This window comes from Pinus tabuliformis, chromosome 5_1, assembly GCF_031772625.1.
Source record: "Pinus tabuliformis cultivar Carrire ecotype Pingquan chromosome 5_1, CPIR1, whole genome shotgun sequence".
NCBI lineage: Eukaryota > Viridiplantae > Streptophyta > Pinopsida > Pinales > Pinaceae > Pinus > Pinus tabuliformis.
In genome coordinates this window covers 895676881-895697031 of record NC_142305.1, presented here as the reverse complement: position 1 = coordinate 895697031, position 20151 = coordinate 895676881, and the positions used below count along the sequence as shown (strand labels likewise).

At 38.9% G+C, this 20151-nt stretch overlaps 1 long non-coding RNA gene across 1 annotated transcript in view; it reads left to right on the top strand.

Annotated features, from left to right (window-relative positions):
• The window catches only part of LOC149167692 (uncharacterized), an 89384-nt gene extending 84681 nt beyond the window's left edge, over nt 1-4703 (top strand). Inside the window, exon 3 of the long non-coding RNA XR_016260573.1 lies at nt 4074-4703. This is a non-coding gene — a long non-coding RNA (uncharacterized LOC149167692). The remainder of the gene's footprint in view (nt 1-4073) is intronic.
• The last annotated feature ends 15448 nt before the right edge of the window (nt 4704-20151 follow it).

The window sequence follows — 20151 nt, the reverse complement described above, 5'->3', positions numbered from 1 at the left end:
GAAGGATGACATGACTAACATGGGTCGTAAAAGAAAGTGATGGATGGCCAATTTCCTATGAAGAAGTCCCAAAAAATTGGAGGCTCCATAGAAATGAAGATGAAATTCATGAAATCAAATAGAGGAGTTATACAAGCAACTAAAGGTCCCATGATCTCCACCTAAGAAGAAATAGTTGCTGCTGAAAATAGGTCCCTAGGTAAGAGGGAGCCTAGAAGAAAGTTTCTGACTAAGAAGAAACTTGGAAGCAAGTCCCTAGCTAAGAGGGAGATTGGACAAGTCCATGGTTGAGAGGGAGCTTGGGTACATTCCTTTTATGAGAATGGGTACATTACATCATGAGAATGGGTGTATCCTCCCTAGTTGAGAGGTAGAGATAGATACATCATTCTTGTCTTCACTCTAGAAGAAAGAATGGAGGATTGGGTAAGCATCTGAAATTTCATACTCTTTGATGATGTGGTAGGGCATCCAAGATAAGAGTAGTCATGGAGGACCGATATTCTTTGAGGACTGGGAATCTAAGATAAGAATAGTCTTGGAAGGACATACCCTGTGAAGGGTGGGGTATGTTCCTTGAGAGACAATGATGAAGGTGTCTATAAATCATTGGGCTCGCCAGCATTGTGATCTTAGCTTGTGAAGAGATAGAGTTTTTAGTCAAGGTATTTCTATGTGACATTGTTGGTTGATATGATGCTAAATAAATGGGTTACCAATCCAACTCTTCTTATGATAATTCTTCAAATTGAGAATGTCCAAGTACCTTGTATGGATTATGAATACCTCCCTATTTAAGAGGGAGTGTTGAAATATGTAACTAGGTTTCGTCTTCATAATGACATGTAATCATAATTTTATGTATTTGATATAATAAAATAAATTTGTTATTATTTTCTTGAGGCATGGGTTTCATGCTCAAGAGGAATTTATTTTTTAGGTCAAGCTCCCATTGAGAGCTTCTAGGGCTTATGAGTCATTGTCATGTATGAAGTACCCATTTGGGCATGTTAGATATTGTAAGAAAAATAATTTGAGTCAAAGAAAGAGTCAAGAGGACCCTCTAAGGCCTTGTCAATGCCCTACAATCAAGTCGGCCTATTAAGAGGACATGTCAGCCTAGGGGTGATGTCAAGTTGGCCTAAAAGCATGCGAGAAGAGCCTATATATAGGAGGACTCGACCTCACTCAAGATACAATCAATCAAGCATTTAAGTCAAGGAAAGAAGTGTGAATAAGGAGGAACAAGAATCCTCTTGGATAGTGAAGAAGAGAAGAAAGAAGACAAAGAATTTTGGGATATTTTTTTGGGCTAAAATATCTCACACGTGCAAGAAGAGTTAGGGCTCTAACTGCTGCAGAAAGACTGAATATTACAGTCACTCTAGAATCCCTTACTTGAGTGGCAAAGGGATCGTATTAGAGGTCGAATTTTTGAAGAATAAGTAACTCTCCAAGTGAAGAAGAAGGGAGGATTATTTCTCCATGTTCTCACTCACACGTGCGGCCTAGGTTTATTGCAATAAGGCCAAGTTATAGTAAAAAAAATTGCAGGTTCGAAAATTTAGAGGTTGAAGGAAAAGTTGTTGCTACTGGAAGGCAAGTTTGACAGAAGTTGACTTTTGCTGGGCTTTGAATATATCATATCATTCAGTATATAAATTCTCCATTCATAAGTCGTATTCTCGCATTTATGACACTTTCCATAACAATTATACCACCAACTTCCACGAAATGTACTTCTTTCACTTTGTGGTTAATTATGATGGATTTTTAATAGTTAAATGTATTTTTAACATGGTTTTATCAATGACTGTTTACGAATATGGTTATGTGGAAAAGAATCATGTTCTAATATGAAAATTTATATTTCTCTACCAGCTCAGTAACAATTTGGCAGTTCAGTACTTGTTTCGGTACCAGTTCAACAATTCGATACTTAATTCTGCATCTAAACGAATGGAAAAAAGAAGTCAAAATTATAAAATATGTTTTTGTTCCTCAAAGAATGACATATTAGGTTCCACATGGGCTTAATATGTTGGTAATCCATTGGAATATATCCAACTCACGCGTGGGATCCTAACACATTATTTAAGCTACAATAAAAAATAGGTAACAATTTTGAAACTTCCATCTTTTGCCTCGTTTTACATGCATATGGTGGTGAATCTCAAGAATAAGAGGAATGGGTTTTTTAAAAACATAGCAATTTACTTTCATCTCAAACCATTTACCAAAATTCAATATTGTTTCAAAATTACAGCTGGTTCTTCGAAGCAGTTTTGTACAAAATTTCTGCAAAACACATATTGGCAAAAGTAATCAAACAATCAACTTCATGCATGATTTATGAGGCCATGGAATCGAATAAGGAAATTAAAAGAGTGGTTTTTATTTATAATATGGAAAATTAGACTCAATAGAAACATATTTCCAAAATACATCATGGTCGAGAAGATATGGTTGGTTCTTTAACACCAATTTGTATAAAATTACAAAAAAACCAGATTTTTGAGATTTTCCTCTAAAGTTGTAAATTTGTTTTCCGAGTTTAGGGGATTGGATCTTATCCTTACCCACTAGCTTTAGTGTATAAATAATACCTCACGGGTCTAAGGAAGGGGATCATGAGTTTGTAATTGAATATTTTGTGAGGGAGAGAAATCATCATTTGGAATTATTTGTAAATTGTATTGTTGTTGAAGATTAATAAAAGTCACAGTTGATTATTCATTGAGTTTCTAAAGCATTTAAGCTTGTGAGTTCTTAGCTACCTTGTTGGCATCAGAAAATGCCCACAAATCCCACTTGGTAAGCTATTGTACATGGTTAGTTTATATTTTTTGTTTTTGACCTTGTTCTATTATGTATGCTAATATAATATTCTGATTTGGTACCTATGTTACAGTCAAGTTCATACAGTGAAAGCAAAGTGTCGAATGTTTATGGTTATTTATATTTGTATATATGTGATGAAGTGATTCTCTTATATAATTGATCTTGTGTGAATTTAGTAGATGTGTGGTGCACCAGGTTTCTTAGGCTATTACAAGCAGCATGCTTTAGGGTAGTTTTATAGATTTATCGAGATTTGTTTATTGAATTTCTAAAATTGTTTCATTTCCATTCCCTTGCAGAATTTCTTTGAGATTTATGTTTCAAGTGTGTTGCTATAAGAAAAATTCAAGGTGCCATCTTTCATACTTCATGAGCTAGTAAATGGAAAGTCTTTAAATGATTTAGTTAATTTGCAGAAACATAGTAGTTTTTAGATTGCATGTTATTCATTGGATTTCTTTCCTTGAGTAGTGTTATTTAGTTTTGAAGGGTGTGTGAAGAATAGAAATTCAGTTTCTACTGTGATTGAAGCATTTACCTTTAAACCTATTTTAAATTATATTTTATATCTAAGAATGTGACTAGTGCTTGGTTAATTTATTATTTAATAGACTTGGAATAAAATTTCCTTTCAAGATTTTAAAATTTGTTTTGTATTCTCAACTAGATTAACTTCGGCTCTAATCTTGCATTTCTTGTGCTTGCATCTCTAAGTCTTACGACCCCGAATTGATAATTAAATGTTGGAATCATAATACATATAATTTCTCCAACATTTTTGGCTTTGTTGTCGGGGAGGTGCTAAAGGGATTATAGCATAGTTTCTTTCACAAGTTTTCTGCATGATCTTAGTTGCAGGGCAATTAGAGGGCAGAGAAATACGGTAAGACGTGAGTGAAGAGCCACACATCTGCTTTGGTTTGGGGTCGCTCCAAAGTCTGGTTGTCTCTAATTGATTTTTTAGTTTCTTTTTCATATGCGTAGAATTAAAGGCAAGATCCAAAGCCTCATTTTTCTTTCTTTTTCTTTTCAAGCTTGTTTTCCTTTAGGTTGATTCATGAAAAGAAGAGAAGCGTAACTTGTGTGAACAAATAACTTGGTGACAATAGGATCCTAGTAGCACGATGGCGCTTCGAGTACATTATTAGGTTGCTTGCATTTGTTTTAAGTGTGTTCTCTTCTTATTTATTTAGGATTTTTAATAAGAATTCCATACACTTATCCATGTGCAGGACAATGATTAGGAACCAACAAAGCAATATTCAAGGATGATCAAGATTTTGGGAGAACTCTCTCAAATTCTAGCAGAAATTGGGATCTCTTCTTCTCAGGAAGAAAAAATCTTGACAACAGTCAAGAATTTATCTTCCTCCCCATAAGTGATAGAAGAAAAACAAGTCCATGAACCACATCCACAGGAAGATCTTCACCCTTGCAATCTTTTCAAAGAAACTAAAGAATCATGGACCACATCCAATGGAGAGAAACCATTAGAACCTGAGACTGAAGAAGTTTTGACATACCTATCTACGGATCCTCTGAGCACACAAGAGGATAATCATCTAATGATAGAAGATTTGCAGGGAATAGTAAAGGAGGATATGCTAAATGAGCCAAATAAAGAGGTAAACCAAGATCATTTTGATTTTTTTGGAAGTTGGCTTCAAGCAATTATAAGGCCATACCACTCCTTCATTCTTCCTTACTTCTTGACATCATCATTAAAACAGTTGGATCTTCATACTTAGGTATGCATTGAAGATTATATTTTAAACTTGAGTGTGAATGCATTTTTTTACCTGTTACACAGATGGTTACATTGGAAATACTCATATACTTGAGGATAGGAATTTCTTTTCCTTAGGTAGAGTAGGATAATAAATAAATAATTGTTGCATATAATAGTTATCTTAAGTTATAAAATATAGTGCAACATCTTTCTCATTGTTTTTTATAAGTGGGGATGTTAATAGCTAAAAAGCAACTAGTTGAAAATAAGAGATCTATGTTCCTATAATAGATTTCTATTGAGGTTTCTTTCAGCTACATATTGTTATAACACTTAATAGTATTTCAAACAACAACATGGTTCAACTATTACATTGCTTTCCCACTTATTGTTTTTTGTTGATAGTTAGATTTGTTTCTAGTTTTTATTTTCAATAAAGTACGTTATGACCATTATGTTTGGAATATTATGTGAAGTTGGAAATGATTGCATTGCAACGTTGTCTTGTATTGCATACCAATTGTCTGGTACATTGTTTTAGCTAATTAATACCCAAAATTTTGGTACCAATTTGTTATTTTGCAAGACAAAGCAGGATTCAAGGATATTGTTCATATGGGATGCTTAAAGGCTAAAAGAATATTTTCAAAAGTGGAAAATACATCTTTATGAACAGAATGGAACATTTAGGGGAGTTTTTGATGACACATTTCATTTTTCCTTAAGTTGTTAAAAATGATGCATTCATGATTTATCATTCAGACCACTATTTCACGAAGATGATTTAATAATTAGTCTTTTTCATAAACATTTAATTGAATGATAATTCCAAGCTATTCATAGCCGATACATCTTTTTTGTTTTAGAATTTCACTTTTCTTATTCATATAGATTTATGATTATCAATACAAAACAGTTGGTCAAAATATAGTTACCAAAACATACTAAGTGGATCATAACAAAGTTAAGAGGTCCATACAATGATACCAATGAAAAAAATCAACTTGAATACTATAACCATAACACCAAAGCATGATATCTAAGCATCTTTATTAAGACTTGCTGAAGAGTTACTAAAGTCTCTACTCATGGTGGAACACTACTTTAAAAGTGAAAGCATACATGGAAACTATGATTAGTGGGAATTTACATGTCTTTTGGTTATTCTTTGGTAGCCTTATTCATCTCGCATTAAAAATGGCTCATTCATGCTATGTCCTTTGAGTACCTATAAGTACCTTATGCGTCCAAGACATTATGCAGGTAATCTAAGTCACCCTAAAAGGTGTCATCCTATGCCTTTAAGGGGCTTTCTGAATCTGCTTCCCCATCTACCAATTGCAAAATCAATATCCATAATATAAAACTAAAATGGTAGGAAACATGGGACTAGAGCCTTTAGTGTAAAATACGTTTAAGAGGTTAAACCATCAAGACTATGGGCGCCTGCTAGCAATGGGTACTGACCTGTGATATCACTAGGAAAACCCATTGGGGCTATGGACGTTCGCGGGAAATGGGGCATTCTACCTAAAGAAGTGTCAACCAAACTAGGGCTTTGGTCTACATGTATGATGGTTACTCTATAGTGATACAATCAAAAGGATGCATGTGTGGATGAAGTCAAGGGAAAAATGAACTCCATAAATTTGTTGCCGAAGAATGGCCTTAAAGTAACCTTGAGACTTTTATCATTGGTTTTTCATACTATACCTAAGATTTAATTATCTTAGAAGTGGGACCTATAATCACATAGAATTGATAGAGCTCAACTGCAAAGCTTATCTGTAATACTTGGATGACTATAACAATTTTGGGATTTGGTTAGTAATGACTAATTTTTCATTGGTTCATCATTTGTTATGATCATTAAAAAATCCTCCTACCTACAAAGAAGGAGAGCCCCTTAAATTTATAAAAGGTTTTTTTTTTTTTCTTGAGAATAAAACTGTTAAAGATTGATGAAATCATATGTAATGAGTGATTTGGAATTTCTTTAGCTTCTGTTAGTTTTCCATCATTTTAATAAATCTGAGATGACTTATTTTTGTTCAGTATTCATCTCATTAGTTCCATTGTTTTGTTTTTTAGGTTCCTTTGTACTAGATCCATCTCAACAACCCTCCTCACTTCTTCAATAACTCACTTTGTTTGCATGAGGGCATGCAATGTTGAATTTCCACGACCTTGGGTCTAAGATAGAATCTTAAAATCTCTGACGCTACCAAACCAAGAATCTCAACAATACTACTTTGCACAACGGAATATACACAACACTAAATCAAACATGCACAAAATATAAACAACTTTTTACAGTTTTCAACCAAACTTCGTTATATTAAGCAACATATAATACAATAGTCTACGGCTGCCATACCAAGGATAATTCCCCTCATACATCCACTAGTACAAGATACGAAACTGGGGCTTGGTGTCAGTCCATCGACAACCCATCTACCTTCAAAAATATACTCTAACCATCTGGTTGATGCATGCTCTCTCAACTCCTCTCGGTCGTACCCTATACCTACCCAGTCCTGTGGCTCCCGATCTGCAGCTCTTGCCTCTATAATTTCTCCAGGCCTATCTGGCCACTGAATCTTGGCTGTCTAATCTGCTCTCTAGTTGTGCCTTCATCCATCAAGGCACAACAAATTGAGACTCCTGTCGAGTTGTTCACAACTCCACTTGTGAACAACTCTCAACTGCCCACTGCTACTCCTCAACTACTTGGGGACTTCAGCCCATTGTGGTCTTCCTGCGCTACTCCGACGAAGACCAACATAGGGCACAGAGGGTTGCCACCTATCACTGCAAGATCTCCATCTCCCACAATGAACATGGGTTAGGACGACTTCCCATATTCTATTGTAGATATCCTTCTCCACACACAAATCACGAGCTCTGCAAACTGCTCCTCTGGTTCATCAGCCCTTGAGCTCAACAACTGCCTCTCTTGCAACTACCTTTGTCCATCAAGGTGTTGCTCACTAAGCTCCAACTTGGACACTATCAGACTATCCTCCAGTAGACCATAAGTGCCTAATCACATCCACACTTGGTCTCCTCCCATGCTGCCCTCCAACAATCCATGAGAGACCAAGTCCACACTATAGCATTTGCACCTAGTTAGGGAATCCTCACACCTAGGAGAGCCTTACACACGATTGCCCACAAACTTCACCAATTCGTCATTTTCTTCTACAATAGAGGAGCTATTGCACAAATTTGGGCATCCACAACTTGTCCTCTCCTAGGACACCATCAACTCATCAACCAAGGGAACATTTGCAACACTCCTTCCTATTGTCCTCTTGCCTCTCATATGATGTGCCTCTTGTCATCTTGGCTGCTTAGTTGGCTTCCCAACAGTCTAGGTGGGATCCTCCAAACAACTCCCAAGTCTCCTCAGGCTCCCATCAAACTGTTCCAAGTCTAGTCAACAAACTGTTCCAAGTCTAGTCAACAAACTGTGACCCAACATACCTCCAATTGCTGCTCCAAATTGGTTTGTACTGCTGCAACAAGTCTGATTCTTTTTAGTGATTGGTTAAGAAACTCACAAGCTACAACAACCCTTAGAACAATCATCAAACAACCCCTAAATGATTGCGGCCTCTCCTAGCATAGGTCTCCTCCACCTTGCTGAAAGGATAGGGCATAGAACAACCCTCACGCTTGCCCTCACTGAGATGCTATGGCTTACGGCCTAGCACTTGTTGAATAATCTAAGGAAATTAGAATTTGTAGGATTATTATAGGCTTTATAACAATTTGTGAAGTTCTTTTACAATTTATCTTAGCTTGATATTCTTCTTCTTTATTAGTGTGTGTGTTTACTTCATCAAACTGCTACCAAAAACAAAGAGACAAGAACACAAGATATTGGCTTTTTTCCAGGGCCAAAACCTCTCATTCTTGGAGAGGAAAACCCGCGCACAATTCTTCTTATAGATATTCCAATTGATGAATACCAAGACCCTTGGCAAAAGTGTTTTGACTCAAGATTACCTCTAAGATACTTGTCACTATCCCCTGTAGTCTTTGGCCTTTAAGTTACAGGCTTCTATTTTCACACTGTGTTGCTTTAGAACTCTTCACTTGTTATATCACTATGTTACTTCAGACCTCAGTCTCCTTTTTCCTTCGCTGACTAGGTACAATCCTCGGTTTCTAGTGTTCTCTTCTTCCTTGGCTTTTACAGTTCAACGATGAGAGTATCATTATATTGTTGTGACATTGTCTTATAGCAATCTTCAAATTTTGGTCTCCTTTCGTTGTCTTGTTATAGTCCTCGGCTACAATAGTTTTTATGTTCTTCAGTTACCTTAGTTCTTCGCTTTTCCACAAGTATGTTGCATTTATGGTATTGTCTTGTGACAGTTCTTCGCTATGACGGGACAAAGCCTATCTTGGACTTCTGAGATATATGAAACAATCCTTCATCAAGAGCCTTGATGTATGTATGTGTGACATAATTGATCTAAAACCTTGATATATATATATATATATATATACAAGACAAACTTCACCGAGATGCATCTTACTTCCTTTGTTTTCTGTGTGGTGTCTTAGCTTCTTCGTTTAATACACAGAGATATTCAAACTTCACCGAGAGGAAGACTATTATCCGAGTTTAACCGAGAGGAAGGTATGTGACTGTATTTCTTATTTGTTGCGTCTTCAGAGATTGATCCGTAGTTATCTTTGTAATGCCACTTCATGTGTTATATATATGGGTTAGCATCCTACATTAGGCTGACATGTAAATCATAAGTCGGGCTGTCATCAAGGAGATCACTGTCTTTGTGAAGCCGACTTGCAAGGGATAGTGACACTTGTTTGGAGCGTAGATATTTTGAAAACATGACTTTGAAAATACTTATGTTAAGACACCAAACCCTAAAGACATCAAGAAAATGTCTTTGACATATGGTAAACATATTTTGCTCATGAAACCAATGATGCAAGAAATAACAATTGTTTCTTTTCTTTACATGATATTTACAAGTCATAATGAAAACCAAACCTAGTTACATTTTCTTCAACACTCCCTCTTAACTAGGGAGGTATTCATAATGTTACTTTGTTATTCTCAATCTGAATAATTTCGCATAAGAAGAATCGGATTGGTACTTCCATCTGTATAGCATCGTATCAATCAACATTGTCATGGTGAAAGGCCTTGGTTAACAAATCCATCTCTCTATGAGACCATGAGCTACAATGCTAGCAAGACCAATGATTTATAAACACATTCATCATTGTCTCTCAAGGTTCATACCCACCCGATTGTTCACTGAGTATGACCTTCTAGGACTATTCTTATCTTAGGTTCCCAGCCCTCAAAGAATACCAGTCCTCTTTCCTACTCTTATCTTGGATGCCCTACACATCCTCAAAGAGTATCAGATGCCATATGATTACCCAACCCTCCATTCTTTCTTCCCAGGTGAAGACAAGAATGATGTGTCTATCATGTGTCTACATTTCCATTCATGGCCTTCATCTAGACTTACGGTTGTTAGCCCTGGTCTAGTTCATGATAGATGAAATAGAAAAACACAATTGTCACTCCTTTGTAATTAGGGGTGATTTAATTCAAACTCCCTCTTGATCAGGGACTTATCAGAACTCCCTCTTAGCTAGGTAATCTTCTATATATATCAACAAATTCTTCTTCGTGGGTCCTTCAACTACTTGATCAACTTCTCTCCTTGATGTCATGAAATTTAATTGTGATTTTTCCTTGTAGGGTATTAGCCATCCATCACTTTCCTTCTTGGTTTGTCATTCTTTTTTTCATGGAAAGTGGCCTTCTTGATACATATCTAGAACCTTCGTCATATGGCTACTTCTTCCTCATCATGTTTCTTTCAGGAATTTCCATCCACCGCATGAATGTTAGTTGTACTTGTACTTACAACTCTTGTGCCAACAACCCTGCATGAACTCGTCCAAATATTATTAAAGAGATCAAAACATAACATTAAATAAAATTGTACCTTTCAAGATGGATTTTCATCATGACATCTTCCTCTAGGTATCAACATCATGCATACGTGTTGACACATCTCCCAAAGATATCCATTGTCACAGGTCTTTTTTGTTTTGTTTTGTTTTGTTTTTCATTAGAGTCTTCATATCTTTCCAGGAGATTTTCGAGTCAAATCTTCTCGGTCTTTTGGATGTTGATTGCCTTCATCATGGTTGCATATCTCACGATCTCTTCCTTCCTTGCACATTCCATTTCTAGGAGCTTTCAATCAGATTTTCTTAGTCAACTACCTCATACTTCATATGATGACATATTATGTTGATTTCATCTAGTGTGACTTATGTCTTTCAGCATTCTTTCATAGGAGAAGATCATTTTTCTCTTGATCGTGCTTCTCAAGATAGAAGTAATGATCCATGTTACCTGCAACCATATGACATTAAATTATAATATTAAATACAAGCATACATACCTCATTTTACCTTCAGGTCATATGGGTTTCTTCTAACAGCTTCCTTGTTTGAAAAGATCTTTAATCCCTTGATTTGGTTCAAGTCATCACATCATCATCCCATGAAATCCATAAGTTGGAGTTTCTTATGAAACACTTGCTTCCTCTCTAGATTAGTGAATCCTCTTATGAGGATTCTATCAGAGAACCTTGAGGATCTTGCATATCCCCATCTGGAAAATGTTTCCTTTTTGCCTTGATGTATGATGAGTCTTGTCCTGGATGACATCTTTCTTTCCTTCAATGTCGAATGAGATTCCCAAGAGCTATATTCCTCATGTTTGATTGTCATGGATTTTGTCTTTGTCCTTCATGATTCCCATAGTCATGTCATGAGCTCTTGCTTATAATGCTTCCATGATGAAATGCCATTATGCATCTTATTATCATTGTCATATCTTATAATACAAGATCTAGGAGCGTATGATAGGACCTTTTTGTGTGGGATACTATATTACTCATAGGAGAGATTTGTTACTCCCTCTTTCCTTGGCCCCTTTTCTTCAGCTTCCTCCATCTACACATGGTTGAGTTCTTTTAACCTTCAACATTTTTGCCATCAACTTGTCCTTCTTTATCTTGCATAGAGACTACTAGTTGTTGAATGAGGTAACCTTCTTGTTCATGGATATTTGTTACCTTTCTGGTGCATCAATGATGGTTGTCTTCATTCCTAGATCTTATATATAAGACCTTGTGAAGATATCCTACATCCTTTTTTGCCTTTTTCCTTTCATGTAGATCAGATTTCATTTGACCTTCTTTATTTCACGTTAAGAGAATGAGTTTATCATCTACATCACTTTGATGTCTCCAATTTTGCTATGTGAGGGATTCTTTCATAAATATCCCTTTTCATAAATTCATAGAAAACCTTTTGATGACTTCATCTACTTAGTGGACTATGCCTATTCTCCTTCTTCATGCAAGGAATCTTGATAACCCATCCAATTCATAGATGTCCTTGCAATCATGAATTCATTTAACCAAACTTGAATATAGAATGAAAGGATACTTACTTGTCATGTGAAGATGAAATATTCACCTCGATGTTTCCTTGAATGATCTCCTTCAATGAGATTCTTGCTTGAGATGCCTGGTACAATAGATTTCCAGAACCTTTCTTGAGACTTCCTTGCATTGTTCAACACCAAGAACTACTGCCTTTTATGATATGTTGAGATTATTTTATTCCTTGACTATGAGGGTATGGAATCGAAATCAAGAATTTTTAGAGCATTATCATGATGTCCACCCGAGATGTGGCATTGTGTTCTCCTCCTAAAGTGATATTGTTGTAATGTATGTTGTGATTGTATATCTTTGTAACCTTGTTGTAATGCTCCTTGCTGGAGTAGAACCTTGCTTGAGTTGACTTAGCATGAGAAAAGATCTTTGTGGCCTTTGAGCATTGTTCAATACCAATCATTGAAACTGTTGAAGTAATTAAGATTGATGTGGTATGACATGGGTTATAATGACACCCACAGTCATTCACTATGACAGGACAGAGCCTATCCAAGACTGCTGAGATATATGAAACAATACTTCATCAAGAGCCTTGATGTATGTATACGTGAAAGAATTTATCGAGAACCTTGATATATATATATATATATATATATATATATACAAGACAGACTTCATCGAGATGCATCTTACTTCTTTTGTTTTATGTATAGTGTCTTAGCTTCTTTATTTAATACATAGAGATATTCCAACTTCACCGAGAGGAAGACTATTATTTGAGTTTAACCGAGAGGAAGGTATGTCACTGTATTTCTTATTTGTTTCTTCTTCAGAGATTGATCTGTATTTATCTTTGTAATGCCACTTCATGCGTTATATATATGGCTCAATGTCTTACATTAGGCCGACATGTAAACCATATGCTGGGCCAACATCAAGGAGATCAATGTCTTTGTGAAGCCAACTTGCAAGGGATAGTGACACTTGTTTGGAGCATAGACATTTTGACAACATGACTTTGACAATACTTATGTTAAGACACCAAACCATAAATACATCAAGAAAATGTCTTTGACCGATGGTAAACAAATTTTGCTCATGAAACCCATGATGCAAGAAATAATAATTGTTTCTTTTCTTTACATAATATTTACAAGTCATAATGAAAACTGAACCTAGTTACATTTTCTTCAACAACACTCAGTCTTGTTGTAGCACAAAAAACCCTTCAAACGCGGATTTAACCCTATATAAGACCTCTAAACAAACTCGTTATCTTTCTGCCTCCACATTGCTAGTTTACGGCTTAAATTAACCCCACGACAATCCTATGCATAGCCTTTCTATGTGGTTAAGGGCCTGCGACCTTACCACGGGTCTATCCTCCTTCCATGACTTTCTAAGAAAGAGGTTCTAGCCCTCAACGCAACCCTTATACAACAGACAAACCTTACCTCTGTCCTTGGCTCCCTTCTTGCAATCTAGGCCTCCAGAACTAGCCTTGAAACAGTCCTCAAAATCATCTCGATGTCTAGTCTTTTGGTGCGGCCTTCAAGCATAGGGCCTTTGCCCTTATTCCATAAAAACTTGGCTTCCAATCAGTCATTGGTCACGTACAATCACCCTTGACACAGACCTAAACCTTCGGTGGTGTCCACCCTTCTTTTGTTGTGGCTAGCGCACAAAAATAACCTCTCCAACGAGCTCTCCTCCGGGATGAATGTTGCACAACTTGGATGCTCATTAGCCTTTCCTTCACCCTCTATTTATACATAAATGAGGGGCTCCTTCCAACTTCACTCTAGGGCTTGACAAGATGTCACAAGCCTAAATAACATTAAGCCAACCTTGACACTTCTTGTGCAAACCCACACTTTGACTTCAAAAATTCATAACTCCTTAATGACAACTCGAAATCGGATGATTCTCGTTGCGTTAGAATCATCTCGCTGAAAGCTATCATCCTCATCCATCACATATTGAAGACTTGTAATGGTTTTGGCCCAAATATCTATGGGTTAAAAACCCACCTGATTGGGTTCCAAGCCCACAAGATTACTACTTTGACCTCCAATGCTTGAACACTAGGGCTTGGAGTACCTCCCAAGCTACACAAAAATAAGAACTCCCTCTTAACAAGGGAGGTACTTCCAAGACTACGAAGTAATCATCATCATCTTTGGTGACACTAGTCCATATGACATCCAACACTGTAGCATACCCAGTAGAATGAAGCCGACAATCTCGGTAGTGCCTTTGCCTCATCACATCCGAACTTGAAGATCCCAAACCTTCATATGGTTTCTCCCTCTGAGGCTAGACTCCCACTGAGCCTACACGATATCCACTGGCTCAGTCATGCAAGCACTCATCCTCTTAGATCAAATACCACTCATTCAAATCCCACCAATCTTGCATATCCAACATCATGATCCGAATAAAGACTCTAGCTTGCTAACCTATAGTCCATCACATGAGGTCATCATGATCAACCTGATCTCATTCATGCCAAAGAAACCCTTGAGTTGTCCCAACCATCCATGATAAGACATAGGAATTCCACGATCTACAAACTACCACACAACATACTGAAGTGCACCAAGTTCACCACTGATCCACCAGAACTCCCAGCCCATCTCATCATGTAACCTGTCAAGACCACATCTCCATGTCCTCGGCTGAACCCTCGGCTCCATGATTTAGACACCCACAAGTCCCTCTGAGTTTCTTTGTTGTGCACACTCTAATTCATTGTCCCTCAAAGTAGCTCAGATATGCTCTCATACCATGTTGAATTTCCACGACCTTGGGTCTAGGATAGAATCTTAAAATCTCTGACGCTACCAAACCAAGAATCTCAACAATACTACTTTGCATAGTGGAATATAAACAACAATAAATCACACATGCATAGAATATAGACAACTTTTTACAGTTTTCAACCCAACTTCGTTATATTAAACAACATATAATACAACAGTCTAGGGCTCCCGTACCAAGGATAATGGCCCTCATACATCCACTAGTACAAGATACAAAATTGGGCCTTGGTGTCAGTCCATCGACAACCAATCTACCCTCAACAAGATACTCTGACCATCTGGTTGTCGCATGCTCTCTCAACTCCTCTTGGTCGTTCCCTGTACCTACCGGTTCCTGCGACTCCCGGTCTATAGCTTCTGCCTCTATCAATGCTCCAAGTCCATCTAGAAACTGAATATCGGCTACCCAATCTGCTCTCTAGTTGTGCCTTCATCCATCAAGGCCACAACACATTGAGACTCCTATTGAGTTGTTCACAGCTCGATTTTTGAACAACTCTCAATTGCCCACTGCTACTCCTTAGCTACTCAGGGACTTTAGCCCACTATGGTCTTCCTTCGCTGCTCTGATGAAGACCAACATAGGGCACGAAGGGCTGCCACCTATAAATGCAAAATTTCCATCTCCCAAAATGAATATGGGCTAGGATAACTTCCCATCTTCTACTGTAGATGTCCTTCTCCACACACAAGTCTCGGGCTCCACAAACTGCTCCTCTAGTTCGCCAACCCTTGAGCTCAACAATTTCCTCTCTTGCAACTACCTTTTTCCATCAAGGTGTTTCTCACTGAGCTCCAAATTGGACACTATCATGCTATCCTCCAATAGACCATAAGTGCCAATCACATCCACACTTGGTCTTGTCTCACTCTGCCCTCCAACAGTGCATGAAAGACCAATTCCACGTTGTAGCATCTGCACCTAGTTAGGGCATCCTCACACCTAAGAGACCCTGACACTTGGTTGTACACAGACTTCACCAATATGCCCTTTGCTTCTACAATAGAGGAGCTATTGCACAAATCTGGGCATCAACAACTTATCCTCTCCTAGGACAACATCAACTCATTAACCAAGGGGACATTTGCAACACTCCTTGTTTTTTTCGTCTTGCCTCTCATCTGATGTGCATGTTGTCACCTTGGCTGCTTAGTAGGCTTCCCAAAAATCCATGTGTGCTCCTCCAAACAACTCCTAAGGTCTCCTTAAGCTACCCATCAAACTGATCCAAGTCTGGCCAACAAACTATGACCCAACGTACCTCCGACCGCTGCTCCAAATTGGTTTGTACTACTACAACAAGTATGATTATGTTTAGTGACTAGTTAGGGCACCCATAAGTTGTAATAGCCCTTAGATCAGTCACCAAACAAACCTTAAATAACAGCGGAATCTCTTAGTATAGGTCTCCTCCACCTGGCTGAAAGGATAGGGCATATAACAACCCTCACGCTTGCCCTGACTGAGATGCTATTTCCTGCGGCCTAGCAGTCAGTCTTGTTGTAGCACAAAACGCCCTTCAAACATGGATTTAACCCTATACAAGGCCTTCAAACAGATCTGTTATCTTTCTGCCTCCACGCTACTAGTTTAGGGCTTCAATTAACCCCACAACAACCTTACACATAGCCTTTTTGTGTGGTTGAGGGCCTGCAGCCTTACCACAAGTTTGTCCTCCTTCCACGGCTTGCTAAGACAGAGGTTCTAGCCCTCAATGCAGCCCTTAGAAAGATAAAATTCCTTACCTCTACCCCCGACTCCCTTCCTGCAATCTCGACCTCCAAAACTAGCCCTGAAACAATCCTCAGAATCACCTCACTGTCCAGTATTTCGGTGCAGCCTTCAAGAACAGGGCCTCTACAGTATTGTTGTAGCACAAAACACCCTTCAAACATGGATTTAACCCTATACAAGGCCTCCAAATAGACTTGTTATCTTTCTGCCTCCACGCTACTAGTTTAGGGCTTCAATTAACCCCACAACAACCTTACACATAGACTTTTTGTGTGGTTAAGGGCCTGCAACCTTACCACAAGTCTGTCCTCCTTCCACGGCTTGCTAAGACAGAGGTTCTAGCCCTCAATGCAACCCTTAGAAAGCTAAAAATCCTTACCTCTGCCCTCGACTCCCTTCCTGCAATCTCGACCTCCAAAACTAGCCCTGAAACAATCCTCAAAATCACCTCACTATCTAGTCTTTTGGTGCAGCCTTCAAGCACAAGGCCTCTGCCCTTCCTCCAGGAAAAATCAGCTTCCAACCAATCCTTGGTCACCTGCAAATACCCTTGACACGGACCTAAACCTTCGCTGGTGTCCACCCTTCTTTTTTTGCGGCTAGGACACAGAGATAACCTCTCCAACGAGCTCTCCTTTAAGATGAATGTTGCACAATTTGGATGCTCATTAACCTTGCCTTCACCCTCTATTTATACATAAATGGGGGGCTCCTTCCAACATCACTCTAGGGCTTGACAAGTTGTCACAAGCCTAAATAACATTAAGATGACCTTCACACTTCTTATGCAAACCCACACTTTGACTTCAAAATTTCACAAGTCCTCAATGACAACTCGGAATTGGATGATTCTCATTGTGTTAGAATCGTCCCGCCGAGAGCTATCATCCTCATCCATAACATGTCGAAGAATCGTAACAGTTTTGGCCCAAACATCTATGGGTGAAAAACCCCAGGCTTGGGTTCCAAGCCCATAAGCTTACTACTTTGACCTCCAACCCTCGAACACTAGGGCTTGGAGTACCTCCCAAGCTACACAAAAATAAACACTCCCTCGGTACTTCCATGACTAAGAAGTAACCATCATCATCTCCAGCGACACTAGCCCATCTGGAATCATCACTGCAGCATACCCTGTAGAATGAACCTAATAATCTCGGTAGTGCCTTTGCCTCATCACATCCGAACTTGAAGATCCCAAACCTCCATAGGGCTGCTCCCTCTAAGGCTAGACTCCCTCTGAGCCTACATGATCTCCACTGGCTTAGTCGTACAAGTACTCATCCTCCTGCATCAAATATCTCTCGTACAAATACCACCAATTTTGGATATGCAACATCACAATCCGATGAAGACTCTAGCCTATTAACCTATAGTCCATCACATGAAGCCATCTCGATCAACCTGATCTCATTCATGCCAAAGAAACCCTTGAGTTGTACCAACCATGCATGAAAAGACATAGGAATTCCATGATCTACAAAATGCCACACAACATACTGAAGTGCACCAGGTTCACCACTAATCCACCAGAACTCCCAGGCCATCTCATCATGTAACATGTCAAGACCAAATCTCCATGTCCTCATCTGAAACCTCTGTTGCATGATCTAGACACCCAAAACGCCCTCTGAGTTGCTTCGTTGTGCACATTCTGATTCATTGTCCCTCAAAGTAGCTCAATTATGCTTTGATACCATGTTGAATTTCCACGACCTTGGGTCTAGGATAGAATCTTAAAATATTTGACGCTACCAAACCAAGAATCTCAACGATACTACTTTGCACAGTGGAATATAAACAACAATAAATCACACATGCACATAATATAGACAACTTTTTATAGTTTTCAACCCAACTTCATTATATTAAACAACATATAATACAACAGTCTAGGGCTCTCGTACTAGGGATAATGGCCCTCATACATCCACTAGTACAAGATACAAAACTGGGGCTTGGTTTTAGTCCATCGACAACAAATCTACCCTCAACAATATACTCTGACCATCTGGCTGCTGCATGCCCTCTCAACTCATCTTGGTCGTACCCTGTACCTACCCGGTCCTGCGGCTCCCAATCTGCAGTTCCTGCCTCTATCAATGCTCCAAGTTCATTTAGCCACTGAATCTCGATTGTCCAATTTGCTCTCTAGTTGTGCCTTCATCCATCAAGGCCACACCACTTTGAGACTCCTGTCGAGTTGTTCACAGCTCGAATTTTGAACAAATCTCAACTGCCCACTGCTACTCCTCAGCTACTCAGGGACTTCATCCCACTATGGTCTTCCTGCGTTGCTTCGATGAAGACCAACATAGGGAACAAAGGGTTTCGACCTATCATTGCAAGATGTCCATCTCCCACAATGAACATGGGCCAGGAAAACTGCCCATCTTCTTCTGTAGATGTCATTCTCCACACACAAGTCTCGAGCTCCACAAACTACTCCTCTGGTTCGTCAACCCTTGAGCTCAACAACTGCCTCTCTTGCAACTACCCTTGTCCATCAAGATGTTTCTCACTGAGCTCCAAAATGGACACTATCACATTGTCCTGCAGCAAACCATAAGTTCCAATCACATCCACACTTGGTCTTCTCTCACGCTTCCCTCCAACAGTCCACAAAAGACATATTCCACGTTGTAGCATCTGCACCTAGTTAGGGCCTCCTCGCACCTAGGAGACCCTTACACATGGTTGCCCCCAGACTTCATCAATCCACCCTTTTCTTCTGCAATAGAAGAGCTATTGTACAAGTCTGGGCATCAACAACTTGTCCTCTCCTAGGACACCATCAACTCATCAACCAAGGGAACATTTCCAACACTCCTTGTTGTTGTCCTCTTGCCTCTCATTTGATGTGTCTATTGTCACCTTGGCTGTTTAGTAGGCTTCCCAACAGTCCATGTGGGCTCCTCCAAACAACTCCTAAGGTCTCCTCAAGATGCCTATCAAACTGATCCAAGTCTGGTCAACAAACTGTGACCCAACATACCTCCAACCGCTGCTCCAAATTGGTTTGTATTGTTGCAACAAGTCTGCTTTTGTTTAGTGACTAGTTAGGGCACCCACAAGCTGTAATATCCCTTAGAACATTCACCAAACAACCCTTAAACGATTGTGGCCTCTCTTAGTATAGGTTTCCTCCACCTTGCTAAAAGGATAGGGCATATAACAATCCTCACGCTTGCTCTCACTAAGATGCTATTTCTTGTAGCCTAGCACTCAGTCTTGCTATAGCACAAAACACCCTTCAAACACGGATTTAACCCTATACAAGGCCTCCAAACAAACCAGGTATATTTCTGCCTCCACGCTACTAGTTTAGGGCTTCAATTAACCCCACAACAGCCCTACGCAGCCTTTTTGTGTGGTTAAGGGCCTGCGGCCTTACCACAGGACTATCCTCCTTCCACAACTTGCTAAGACAGAGGTTCCAGCTCTCATTGCAGCCTTTAGACAGCAGAAAAACCTTACCTCTGCCCTCGACTCCCTTCCTGTAATCTCGACCTCCAAAACTAGCCTTGAAACAGTCATGAAAATCAC